Consider the following 13,668-nt stretch of genomic DNA (forward strand, 5'->3'; position numbering starts at 1 on the left):
GCGGGTCTGGCCAATATACTGAAGCCGGCATTCGGTACACTCGAGCAGATAAATCACGTTTTCGGTTTCGAAAGTAAAATTACCTTGTATGTTTAGTGTGAAATTGGAAGCTGTACTGCTGGCTGTGGCAGTTGTCGTCATATGGGGACAAATTTGACATCGCGGTTTTTGGCAAGGTTGGCAGCCAATGCAAGGTGGGCGAGTGGTCTTAGACGAAGTGAGTGAATCGCGTAGGTTCGGTGCTCGTCGATAGACTACGCGAGGCGGATCTTGAAAAATGCGTTGGAGCCTCTGGGTTTGCATAAGTACGTTATGGTGCTTCTTAAGAATTGATGTTACTTTAGGGGCTGATGATGAATAACTGAGTACCAGATTAGTGGTTTGCTGAGTGCGAGGCTGTGTCGTCGGGAGCAAAAGTGCGTTGCGATCAAGCATACTTGCTCGTGTCACTGCATCGTCAATAATCTGGGTTGGGTATTTTTGTCTAGTCAGGGCGGCACGGGGTACTGCGCAGTTTTGATTGAAGTCGGATTCTTGCGAGCATATCCTTTTAAAACGAACCGCTTGGCTGTAAGGTATACTAGTTTTATTATGCTTTACATGACTGCTCTCGAAGTGGAGGTACTGATGGCGGTCTGTGGGCTTTCTATAAAGATTTGTGCTTAGTTTCGCATCCTTAACTGTCACTGTGACGTCAAGAAAGTTGATTACTTCAGCCGAGTACTGGTGCGAAAAGGAGATACGGGGGTGGCAGTTGTTTAAACCAGAGATGAAGGAGAGAAGTTCATTTTCGCCGTGTTGCCAAATTTTTTGTAAATCCTGTTAGCCTTGATATGAAATCATTTGTTCATCAACTGCTGTCGTCCTGCCTAACACAACACGTGTCACTATGTTTACTGTGATTGGCTCCTGGTGCTTTATAAGCCAGTTCACTTGCAATTTGTTTTTATTCTGACGAAGGCTTCTCCGAAGCCGAAACGTTAATACATTTTCGTTCGTTACCCTTTAGTCTTCTCTTTCACTGTATTTTTTACCGGCCCCATTGTACTTCATTCATACGCTTTATTCCACTATGGGTTCCGGAAAGACTATGGGTACGAACATCTCCGTAAAGTTCCCGAAGACAACCACCAACACTGTCGTGTTAGGTGACTCACAAGCCAAGTACTTTCATCAGTACTTTGACCCGCAACAGAATGGCACCCCTGCCTTTGTGTCACAGTCTGGTGCCGTCATCGGAGACGTTCGCTCCTTGCTGGACTTTGTCCCCTGCACCGCTACAACCCTAATCCTGCACATAGGCACCAACGATCTCAGCTCTGGAACAGGACGCTCGACCTTTGACAAGTACCAAGCCTTATGCGACTACATCGCAAAAGAGCTTCCCAAGATCAGACGCATCTACGCCACCTTCATCTTGCCACGAAACAGCAACCGCCGTAAAGGTCACCGCAACCTACCCTTCATCCTAAAATTCAACAGAGAGGCGTGGTACTTCAACCACCTTCTTCATCGGTTTTGCCGACAGTCAAAACTTGTGCATACCTTGAACCATGAACTAGAATGGATGCCTGCACCCCGGGTTCTTGCGGCCGACGGATTGCACCCCAGCTACGAGGGTGTCGCAATTATGGCCAGCCACATCAGACAGCTGTGCTTCAATTCGTCTTCACCACACTGGGCTGACGGTGCAAGCGTCCCTGCCCCAGGAAACGATCCTTCAGCTGGCCGTCGAACTGACAGTTTGCCGGTAGGCTCGAAACCGCTAATTGCGCGGCCCGATCACCGTGATTCCGAACGCACCATCCCACAAGACTCGTCACCTGAAGCCCCGCCGCCAGCCATAACTTCAGCACCGATTTGCCAGCAGCAGGATTGCGTGCTTTCAAGCCCCCAGTCACGTGTCCTCGAAACTGAGCCCGTAAAACGCCCCATCCCATTTAATGCCTCCCAGGTGGCCCACGGACCACCTAACCCACCACCTGGTCACGCTGGAGAACCAGTGTCAGCCACCAAGTCATCCCCCAATGGAAAGATAGTGCACCCACATGAGTGCCTGCGTTCGAGCCCCCAATCTGTACCAGGCCGCCCAGAAACCCATCCAACACGCGCCAGCCACTCGGACTCATCTGCAGCCGCCCTGGCTTCTCCTACGCATCCGACTAGCAACCCAGCAGAACCATCGTCTGGCCGTGGTTCGAGCCTTCAAAGATGTAGGGCTCCCACCGGTCTACCCACTTCCAGCGCTCCCTCCGCCGCTTCCAGCGCCACCGAGGCCCCAAGATACCCCCTCCGCAAGTACGCCGACGTCGCCAAACCTTCGTTGCAAAAGTGACTACCCAGGCCAGCATCAAACGGTTCTGTTTCCCGGCAAGTTTCTAAAACATTTCTCAATTTGAGAAAAATTGCCGACAAACGCATTCGTTCCCAGATGCATGCCTCCTCCCTCAAAAGTTACGTCAGAGCATCTAAAGCTCCTAAGGGCCTACAGATTATGTTAAAGCCAGCTACGTCGAAAATGTCCGCCCATCACATCGCTAGGTGGGAGAGTGTTCTAAAAAATGCGTCACTTGAACTCGCACGAATTCTTATTGATCACTATGAGTCTTCCGAAAAATCGTTCCGCAACACTGAAAAACAGATAAGGATGTCATCCGAACTGTCCTCGCGCGATATAGGCTTATTACAGGAATGCGAAGATAAAAAGAGTAAAGAAATCGGTTTAGTGAAATCTAAGAAATTTCGCCGCGATGGTATTGCACAGCCCGCTACGGTTCAACAGCGGTTAGATGCTGGAGTCAGCAAAGAATGCGAGCCAATACTGCAGTCCCCTAGTCCTGAAAAGTCTTGCATTGTAAATTTGTCCTGCGCTACCCTCTCTCCTGCTGAATTGAGTCTGTTATCTCGTGGCTTAAGTTTTTGCCCGGCAACCGGTGCCTTTAACGAATTTTCCCTCTTTAAAGACCTGGATAACTTTTGCCGCAATTTACGACTTCGAGAGTATTTCCATGATCGCCCCAGCCCTAATGAGACGCATGACCCTTTACCCCCTCATAAGCATTGGACTCCCCCGACACAGCGCGATAAGTGTTTAGACATGTATATATCTGCCGTCACGCGGGACATACTTGAGTCCTACAAAAAGCAGGCCACATATCGTAAGAATCTTTCGGCGGATGAAAGTAACGCGCTCAAGTTGTTAGCGACACATCCTGAAATCGTCTTTAAGCCAGCAGACAAAGGAGGCGCCATAGTTGTCATGAATAAAATTGACTATATAAACGAAGCCCTGAGACAATTATCCGACAGCTCTTTTTATAAACGTGTCGATGCCGATCCCACAGAAGAAATTAATGCTACTATCAAGGAAACCCTTCAAACTCTGGCACAGGCTAATAAAGTAGCACCAGACGCAATAAAATCCCTTGTTCCACTCAGTCCGGTAGCAGGTAGATTCTATCTACTGCCAAAAATACATAAAAAAGATAATCCAGGTCGTCCGATCGTATCCGGAATTGGCACAGTGGTAGAAAAACTATCCCTTTATGTAGACTCACTTATAAACAATATCCCACCTAAGTTCTCTTCATTTGTAAAAGACACAAACCATTTTTTAAATGATATCGTGGAACTCGACATTCCACCCGGTTCGCTGCTCGTGACTTTGGACGTAGCCTCATTGTACACTAATATACCTCACGATGATGGCATACGAGCTGTCGTTGAAACTTATGAAGCCTTCTGCGAATCAAGTCCAGTTGATGGTGACACACTGGCAACGTTGTTAAAACTGATTCTCGAGCTAAATAACTTTGAATTCGATAATGCACCCTATATTCAGATAAATGGTACTTCAATGGGAACGAGGGTGGGACCAAGCTATGCTAATATTTTCATGTGTTCCCTCGAAACAGCATACCTGGACAAATGCGCTCTCAAGCCCTTCATTATAAACGCTTCATAGACGACGTTTTTATAATTTGGCAACATGGCGAAAATGAACTTCTCTCCTTTATCTCTGGCTTTAACAACTGCCACCCCCGTATCTCCTTTTCGCACCAGTACTCGGCTGAAGTAATCAACTTTCTTGACGTCACAGTGACAGTTAAGGATGCGAAACTAAGTACAAATCTTTATAGAAAGCCCACAGACCGCCATGAGTACCTCCACTTCGAGAGCAGTCATGTAAAACATAATAAAACTAGTATACCTTACAGCCAAGCGGTTCGTTTTAAAAGGATATGCTCGCAAGAATCCGACTTCAATCAAAACTGCGCAGTACTCCGTGCCGCCCTGACTAGACAAAAATACCCAACCCAGATTATTGACGAAGCAGTGACACGAGCAAGCATGCTTGATCGCAACGCACTTTTGCTCCCGACGACACAGCCTCGCACTCAGCAAACCACTAATCTGGTACTCAGTTATTCATCATCAGCCCCTAAAGTAACATCAATTCTTAAGAAGCACCATAACATACTTATGCAAAGCCAGAGGCTCCAACGCATTTTTCAAGATCCGCCTCGCGTAGTCTATCGACGAGCACCGAACCTACGCGATTCACTCACTTCGTCTAAGACCACTCGCCCACCTTGCATTGGCTGCCAACCCTGCCAAAAACCGCGATGTCAAATTTGTCCCCAAATGACGACAACTGCCACAGCCAGCAGTACAGCTTCCAATTTCACACTAAACATAAAAGGTAATTTTACTTTCGAAACCGAAAACGTGATTTATCTGCTCGAGTGTACCGAATGCCGGCTTCAGTATATTGGCCAGACCCTGCACGTCTTTTAGACTTCGTTTTAATATTCACAAGTCGCATATTAAGACCCTCCCGAACCTGCCGTTGTCCCAACATGTCAACGTAGTTGGTCATTCATTCAACAAAATAATAAGCAACAATTCTTGAATCCGGTTTCCTCTTACATCATGATAGGGAAGTCAGGGAATCGTATCTTATTCACAAACTCAAATCTATGAAATCGGGTTTAAATGAAAGCGTTGGCGCGCTGGCTTTCTTGTCGCACTGATCGCGTCTGTGTAACGTTTTTACTGCCGTTTACATAGATATACTTGTGTTTGCATTGGCCCTCGTGTATATGGTTGCGCGCGTGCCACCAACTAAGCATTTCTATCATTTTTTCCGTCTTAGCTTCGGCATTAGCCTGACAAGTGATGCTATCTATACTGCATTCCTTACGACAGGTTGACTGTTCAGATGTTACTGTATTATCTTTTTCTCTTTTTTGCCCGCTCTGCATGGTATATATTTTTGCTGACTCCGCTGTTAAGTAGAACTTTTGTTTTTCATCCACTGCCCTTTTCCTACACCCATTTCCCGTTACTCTATCTACCTTTTTTGCACAGCTGTCACTGTATCTTGCCAGTGTTAGTGACCTGGTTTTTTTTAAATTCTGTTAGCCTTGATATGAAATCATTTGTTCATCAACTGCTGTCGTCCTGCCTAACACAACACGTGTCACCATGTTTACTGTGATTGGCTCCTGCTGCTTTATAAGCCAGTTCACTTGCAATTTCTTTTTATTCTGATGAAGGCTTCTCCGAAGCCGAAACGTTAATACCTTTTCGTTCGTTACCCTTTAGTCTTCTCTTTCACTGTGTATATATATATATATATATATATATATATATATATATATATATATTTGTATATGTATATATATATATATATATATATTTGTATATGTATATATATATATAGATAATAGATAGATAAAAAAGCACGCAGAAGTACTATGAATGACCAGTCGGATACACAGCAAGAATAATAATAAAGGATATTTACTCACTCAGCGTATATGGGACTTGCCTTCATCAGAGCACAGTTACTTGATGTTACTGACAATCATGTAACAGTACATCATTTAAAGTTTTATAACCATTTCGGGTAATTAACGTTGATTAACCTTTTACTGACGTTCCAGAAGAAGGCTTGACCCAAGCCAAAATGTTATTTAAGTGAAACTTTCAGTTCGGTACCCGTTCGTCTTGTCTTATACATCTTATACAGTGTTCGTCTTATACCGCATATATATATATATATATATATATATATAAATATATAGTATAATTAAATAGTCGGATACACAGCAAGAACAATGAAAACAAGGTTTACTTACGTACTGGCAACGGAACTTGCGTTCATATGAGTACAATTACATGATTTTGCTGTCACAAACATTTGGACCACAGTTCTTATATAGCTTTGCAAAAAACTGTGAGAAGGAGCGGAAGGTGTTTAGGAAACGGAGAGTATGCATGCAGTCGGGCCACGCCTATGTTACACCAACAACAGCAACAAACAACAAAAAAAGGACAGAGCGAGAGAGAGAAAGGGGTCATATTAACAAAGCAGCGCTCAAGGTTGCACCACGACGGCGCAAGGTACGCGACGCGGGCTGCAAGCTCTGACAGACAATGCAGGAAACTGGATAATCGTGGTTTCAAAAGAGAGGGAAGAGTATTAGTAAGGTATTCAGTGGGTAGGGAGACTGGTTGGGGCGGAAGCGAAGATGAATGTGCCTCCCGCGGATTGAGAAAACAGATACAGCGCACGAAAGAACATTGCACAGGAGCTAGCAACTGAATAAAAAATAGGTAGGCTCCATAGATCACAAAGGGTTACACAATTCTTGGTGGTGGTGGGAACGTGGCTTCCTTTCCAAGGACAAATGCCTTTGTTGAGCCGCATGAGGCTAATAAAGCTGCTGTATTTGTAGAGGTTCTGCGAATTCGGGTGGGAAACTCAAGGGTAGGATTATTGAACATTGTTATAGAAATTATGAGGTCGCCAATTTTATTCGAGGGATAAGCACGTTAGATTTCCGTGACTTTCATTGATACCATGCGTCGCTGACCCAAACTTATAACTGAGATAAGATTCCCGAACCTCGCGGTCGTGGTGGGTTTTGAAAGCGGATTCTAAAATTCTTGCTTGGAGATTGTCAAATGCATGCTCGGGACTGTTCACATGTCTTGACAGGGGAAATAATTGCAGATTTTTCCATGAGAGTGATGATTATTGAACCGTATACGGAAGGGCGTTTCAGTTCGGCCGATATATTGTTGCCTACAAACAGTGCATTCTAGAAGGTATACGACATTTGCGGAGTCACAGTTAAAGTTACCTTATATAATTAATAGTAGTCTGAAGCAGTGCTGATGGCGCGCTGTGTAGTGGTCATGTGTGGGCATACTTTACATCGGGGTTTATTACAGGACATGCCGCCAGTAGTTTCCGGTCGGTTGATCGAGATATAGTAAGAACGTCGCGTAAATTCTCATTACGCCGGTAGACAACGCGTGGTGGTTTCAGGGATTATGCTTTTTAAGCGGTCACTTTGCATTAGGATATTGTGATGTTTTTAGTACAGTAGACGAACTTGGAACTGAGGATCAATGGGTTAAAACTAGGTTAGTTTGCGGGTTACCGTTCGGGGCTTTTTTCTTACAGATTTCTTTACGGTCTAATTGGTTGGCTCGCACAACAGCGTCGTCGATAACTTGTTCCGGGTAATTTATATTCATAAGGGCGGTCTTGAGTTATCGACAGTTTGAGTGAAAGTCATCTTGGTATGAAAAAATTCTCCTAAATCGGTGGGCTCGGCTGTAAGGTATTGGTGTCTTGCAGTGTCTGACATGGCTACATTGAAAGTGCAAATACTGCCGCGTTTCTGTCTGTTTTCGATACAGTTTAGTTTGAAGCCGACCTTGGGAGGTAGTAACGGTGAGGTCCAGAAAGTTTACACTGTGTCCCGCATAGGAATGGGCAAGGGCAATTTTAGGATGGGCTACGTTGATTGCCTCAATGAAGGTGAGGAGCTCCGCGTCACCGGGTTGCCAGATCATGAATATGTCATCAATATACCTTTTATAGAACAGTGGGTTTTTATTTTGAGTGTCAAGAAAGTTTGATAAGAGGTAAGCCATAAAGATATTGGCGTAGTAAGGTCCGATTTGAGTTCCTATTGACGTTCCACTGACTTGCACGTGATGAACTCCGTCGAACACAAAATTGTTAAGTTCAAGAATAAGCCTAAGGAAGGTTTGGAGAGCAGAAGAATCGATAGGTTTGTCGCAAGATGACTGCTCATATGCAAGGAATACAGAGGCGATACCATCTTCATGGGGGATGTTAGTATACAGGGACGCAACATCGAGGGTGACTAGGAGGCAGTTATCAGGCATTTGAATTTTTGAGATGTCTAAGAGAAAGTAATTGGTGCCCTTAATAAAGGTGGGAAAGCTGGGCGGAATGTCACAAATGAGATTATCAACATAGCGCGAGAGGTTTTCGGTAACAGTGCCAATGCCAGAAACAATGGGGCGCCCTGGATTGTTCACCTTGTGAATCTTTCGCAGAAGGTGGAATTTACCGGCTACTGGGCTTAAAGGGATCAGGAAACAAGCCGTGGTTTTATTCATTGTTTTATTTTGAACAAGCTCACCAAGTTTATCGTTGACAATTTTCTTATATTCTTGAGTGGGAAAATTGGGTGGTGCATTATAGAAGGTCGATACCGATAGTTGCTTATTGGCCTCATTAAAATAGTCGGTTTTGTCAAGGATTACGATGACGTCTCCTTGTCGGAAGGTGTAATAATTATTTCGGGACAGTTTGCGAGTTCCTCCAGGGCTTTCTTTTCCTTGGTAGTCATGTTCTGGTGGGAAGAAGTTGGTGTTTGTTATGCTTTTCGCACATCGCGTTGGACAGCTTTGATGTAAATGTCGAGGCAACTATCACGCTGTGTGGGTGGGGTCCAGTGCTTATAGCTAGGTAGGGTGCTGCGGGCTTCTTCTGTCGCGGGGTGATCGTAGAAGTATTCTCGTAGCCTCATGTTTCTGGCGAAATTATCCAAGTCCTTAAAAAGTTGAAATTCATCAAAATCACCAGTTGCCGGGCAAACGTTTAGGCCCTTTGACAAGACGTCCATCTGAACGGGGGAGAGGGCTTTACTTGAAAGGTTCGTTACATTCCCGGTAAGATTTTCTTTTGTGAGGGCAGACGAGGGAAAATTCTTAGTACAGGGGTTTAACTAAACTGGTTGGGGTGCAGTTGTCGGAGCATTTATTACAGTCGTAGTGACATTATCGGTCGTATTGTCAGAATGGGGGCAATTGCTAGTGCAGGAGGTTGTTAGGTTCTTACGCGTGTGGCCAATGTTACAAATCTTATCCCGGGTAAATTTCCGGCCTTTTGTTCGAAATATGACAGAGGCCATCTAGGATTCGTTGTTGCTTTAAAGGTTCTACTCCCTTAGGCTTAGTTCTTCACTAAGTAGTTCCTCTTTCTTTCGGAGACAATCGGCCGTTGTTTAATAATGATTGAGGATTATTTCGGTTAATTGTAAAGATGCTTTATCGAGTACCTGTTTCCACTTTTTCATGTTGGACAGGGAGAGTTCGGTAGTATCAGGTTTTATTCTAATCCTAAGACCCCTGGGGGCGACCGCGGCAGTCAAATACTGTGCAAGAGCGGAAACCTGGAATTCGGAACGTACATGCTTTTCAGTGATTTTCAGTAGCTTTAAAAAAAAGGAGGCCGCGTTATCTGTTTTTTTGTGTTGTAGTCAGTGGCTGCTGTGCTGATTTTTCCTAAGGTTGTAAGGACATGTAGCACGGAGGGCTAGATTTTGGACCCAGGAAGGTCAGGCGGACACGCTGCTCTTGGTTTCCGTGGGCTCGGCGGTCGTTGGAGATGTGGAGGTAGTGCTTGGCATGCTGTTGTTGAGGCGCTGGTCGGGGATCTGCGTAGTGTCGCCGCGAGCGTTCCCTCGGGGCGTTGTGGCCGCTGCAGGTTTGGCAGTTGGGGGCGGCACGCCGCTTGCGCGACGCTCGTCCGTGGACGTCGGGGATGGGGCCCTGGCGTCCACCCGGGGGCCGTGGGTGCAGTGGATCTGGGGGGCGGTGGCGGTGAGCGGCTGGCACGAGAATGCTCCAGGGTCCTTACTCTGGATAGAATTGGAGGCAGTGTTGGAAAGTCGCGGTCATTTGGCAAGATAGCCGGGGATGCTACTGGGTTGGTAGTGCATGTAAAGTCGTGCCACCCCGGAGGATTGCAGAGCTGTTGCATGAAGCAGAGTGCACGAATGTGGCCGGCCAGGAAGGCCACACCCTCGAAGCTCGGGAAAAAGCCATCAACAGCGAGTATTCGGCAGGCCGGAACGTTCTGAAAGCCATCATCGACAAATCAGACAAAGCGTCAGGGGCGGCAAAATTCTCGGAGAAGTGAGTTGAAACGGCGTGCCTTTTCGTTACAGCTGCGAGCGAAGCGAGAGATGTGGTAGCCGCGACGGCGGGTAGTGGAGCGAGGAAGAATGAGACTGGCGTAGATAGTGGAAATGTTCGTCCGATATTCAAGAATGAGGTCAGTCTGCGGTAGTCAGAGAAAGCATGTTCAGCGGAGGTAGAGCTGAGATCATTAGTATCAACACGCAAAAAAACAGTAGTGGTCGAGGGAGGGATAAAGAAGATCAGTGAACGTGCGTCAGCAATGCATGCGCCAGGCTGAGAAACAAAAGCGGGGGGTCCAGGGCAGAGGGGATCGAAGTGATGATACAAATACTGCATCATCCAGAGCATCATCTGGAAATTTCCGCAGACCAAAACCGCAACAGTTGTGATTGGGACTCCCAGACTAAGTATCACAATGGAAGATCCCAATGGAAGATCAAAGATCACAATGGAAACATAACAGTATTTATTGACTCGACGTTTCGGACGGGGACCGTCCTTTATCTTACAGAATAGAAGTGGTTTATATACTGTTCAAGCACTTGAGGTTACGGTGGTGGTGACATATGCTTTAGATTGGAAGCGAGGAGAAAGAGAGAAAGGTGCACTGAAACGTGGTAGAGGAAGCTACCTTTCCAGGCAAAATATGAAAATTTGCCCAATCACGCTATTAGGTTAAAATGCGGTCCCAGGCAAAATATAAAAATTTGCCCAATAACGCTATCAGGTTAAAATGCGGTCGCCAGCATGACGACGCATACTGTTTCTCACGCTCCCGTTCGAATCTCACAAGCCTACACGCTAGGACAGTGTTGCGCCCTTGATCTGCATTTCTTTATTCTTTTCTGGGAACTTGGTGCTGGGAACCAGCACCAAGACGTCTCCGTACGACGAATAATTTACAGTATAACCACCTCGCCACCCGGTCCTTCAGTGAGTGTATTCCAAAACAAGGGTAGTGTTTTTTATTGTCAGAACATCCACCAGGATGGGCCGCAGGTGCGCTTCGTCGTTACTGAGCCCCTTTGCCTGAATACCCAGTACCAGCTTCATAATCAGCAAACGGCTGGCCCTGCAATGGGTTTCAGACATTGGCTACGTGCGACGACACTTCTTGCCTTGGCATTACCGCTGCGCTGTTGGGGTGGCGCATGTGACACAGAAATATGTCAACGGCTTTACCCACCGGAATTCTTCTGTGCCCCATACACGGTTGCACCGTTCTTCCGCGTCGACTGAAATGTCTTTGGCCCCTTTCCTCCCTCGCTACATGAAATAGTTGGGAAAGCTCTGCCCATTGAGTGCGGCACACGACAAGCATTCACCGGGGTCCGTCCAAACAGTTAGGCTACCAAAGTCACGTATGTTATTCTGTACGACGTAATCATTCACAGCGGTACTTCTCTCCTCCTTTATATTGGCCGCAAAACATACTTCGTGTAGTGGGTGGTTGAAGACATCCTCCTTTACTACGCGGCATAGAACATGTTCATTGCTTCACGCCATCCATAATATAAATGCTTGGTGCAGCGGCTTAATCGGGACTGGACTGAAATCCTCCCAAGGCACGCTTCTCACGCACTTCGTGACTAGGATGTTGTTTAGTTTTATGTAATTAATGTTGATGAACATTCTCGTACTATTGGTGAACGTACCCCTCTCTGCTTTCCCTTCTCACCGAGAGCCAACATTGCCACTGCGAACAACCAGCTGCAAAACATTGCCAACATCACGTGAGCAAACTGTATTACTTTATGGATGTACATGAGATATCATCTCATGCGCTCATTTTGCCAGGCACATGGAGCATCCTCGACTCTGTCGCAAATTCTCAGAAGAGCAGACACAGTACGCGCCATTTTCAACCTGTATATCTCGTGCAACTCTGGTGCACTACGCGCAGGGTAGAGCGCTCGGAAAACCTCCTCGCTTGATACTCGGATATTTACGGTGTACAACGCCAAGTGAGTGTTGCCAAGAACGAAATTACTTCCGGACATCGTGCACGTCTACTGTACAACATACCCCTCACCACTTGCAGCTCTGCTATGACAGCCAACGAGACGCCGATCCTACCGAGGTGTGGGATGGAGTTATGGGGAACCTTACGTCTTATTCAAGAAAACATTTTATGTGCTGTGCCTTGGCGCAATGGTCAACATCAAGCTAAACTGACCACTACGCGAGTTGGTACAATATGCTTAGTAGCACCAGGACAAAAAAAACAGCCAGAAACACGGTACTTACAAACAACTGATTTTTGATTGCGTTTTCCAGTCGTTTTTGTTACATACCTAGGCAACAACAACAAAAAAAGGAAACGAACAACACAACACCCTAAAGCTGTCCTAAATGTGCCGGAAAGCCAGCTCGCGCTAAGCGACGCGAATCAATTGCACAACAAAACACCATAACAAGTTTGTTGCCTGCGCAGCAAAAGTTGTATATTCTGTCCTCTTATTGTTAGCGAAACACTACGTCGGCCAAAGTGATCAATGTTTCTGTGAAACATTGGGGAAACACCATAACGACGTTTTTACATCATTCCGTGGGCGCCTACCCGCGCACTGTCGCAATTGCGATAGCAAATATCAGCCGCTCCTTGACCAGAGAGTTCTGATAAGAAAACCAGGCAAACAAATCTTGCGGAAAATCATAGATGCCACCGAAATTAAAAGTTACGTGATGTGTAACGCCCATTCGTTGCCCTCTCAGAAAACGGGATTCGCTTGTTGGGGCAGAAAGCCTCACCGTTAAATAAAGGTTGATACGGCATGCAGCGGTGTTGGTTCCGTATCCAGGCTAGTCACTTTTCATTAGCTCTTGTGCAAGTTAAAATTCAATGTCCTTGCACGCGTGGCACTTCTTGTTAGAAAACTCGGTTACTTTTACGCCAATACAAAAACGCTAAGCCATTGACAGGCGTTATTTATATCTCTCATTAACCCTGTGATAAATGACAGTTTCCTTCAAACCATTTATGGTTGTTTTTTCTCCACTTTAATGGAAAAAGGACTGCGAAACGCAATAAAAATAATTTTGTACTCAGCTTCGAGTTCATGGCTTCTTCCATTTTTAATTGATTGATAGTATGGTTGAATGCGTCTTCTCAACGCAGGCAATTAGGCGCGCCGTAGTGGAGGGCTCCGGATTAATTTTCTCCACCTGGGCATCGTCAATGTGCGCCGAAATCTCTTACGAAGAGGCGTGTTTGCTTTTCGCCTCTATCAGAAAAGCGGCCGCCTGCGTCCGGGAATCGAACCCGCGTCCTCGCGCTGAGCCCCACAACGCCTTAGCTACTGAACACCGCGGTGGGTTACGATATAATTGCTATCCCCCTCCATATCCATACAAGTGTGCGTCATTCCTGGCTATTTCTTATTTTTCAGCCTTTTAAATATAATGATGTTA

General features: G+C 46.0%; 1 protein-coding gene across 1 annotated transcript in view; it reads left to right on the plus strand.

Moving 5' to 3' along the window:
• LOC144168836 (uncharacterized) overlaps positions 1-13,668 on the plus strand; it is a 59,216-nt gene that overhangs the window by 22,789 nt on the left and 22,759 nt on the right. The gene's annotated exons all lie outside the window — the stretch shown is intronic.

This window comes from Haemaphysalis longicornis, unplaced genomic scaffold (assembly GCF_048455015.1).
Source record: "Haemaphysalis longicornis isolate Haplotype H1 unplaced genomic scaffold, Haemaphysalis longicornis Haplotype H1 scaffold_2, whole genome shotgun sequence".
Lineage (NCBI taxonomy): Eukaryota > Metazoa > Arthropoda > Arachnida > Ixodida > Ixodidae > Haemaphysalis > Haemaphysalis longicornis.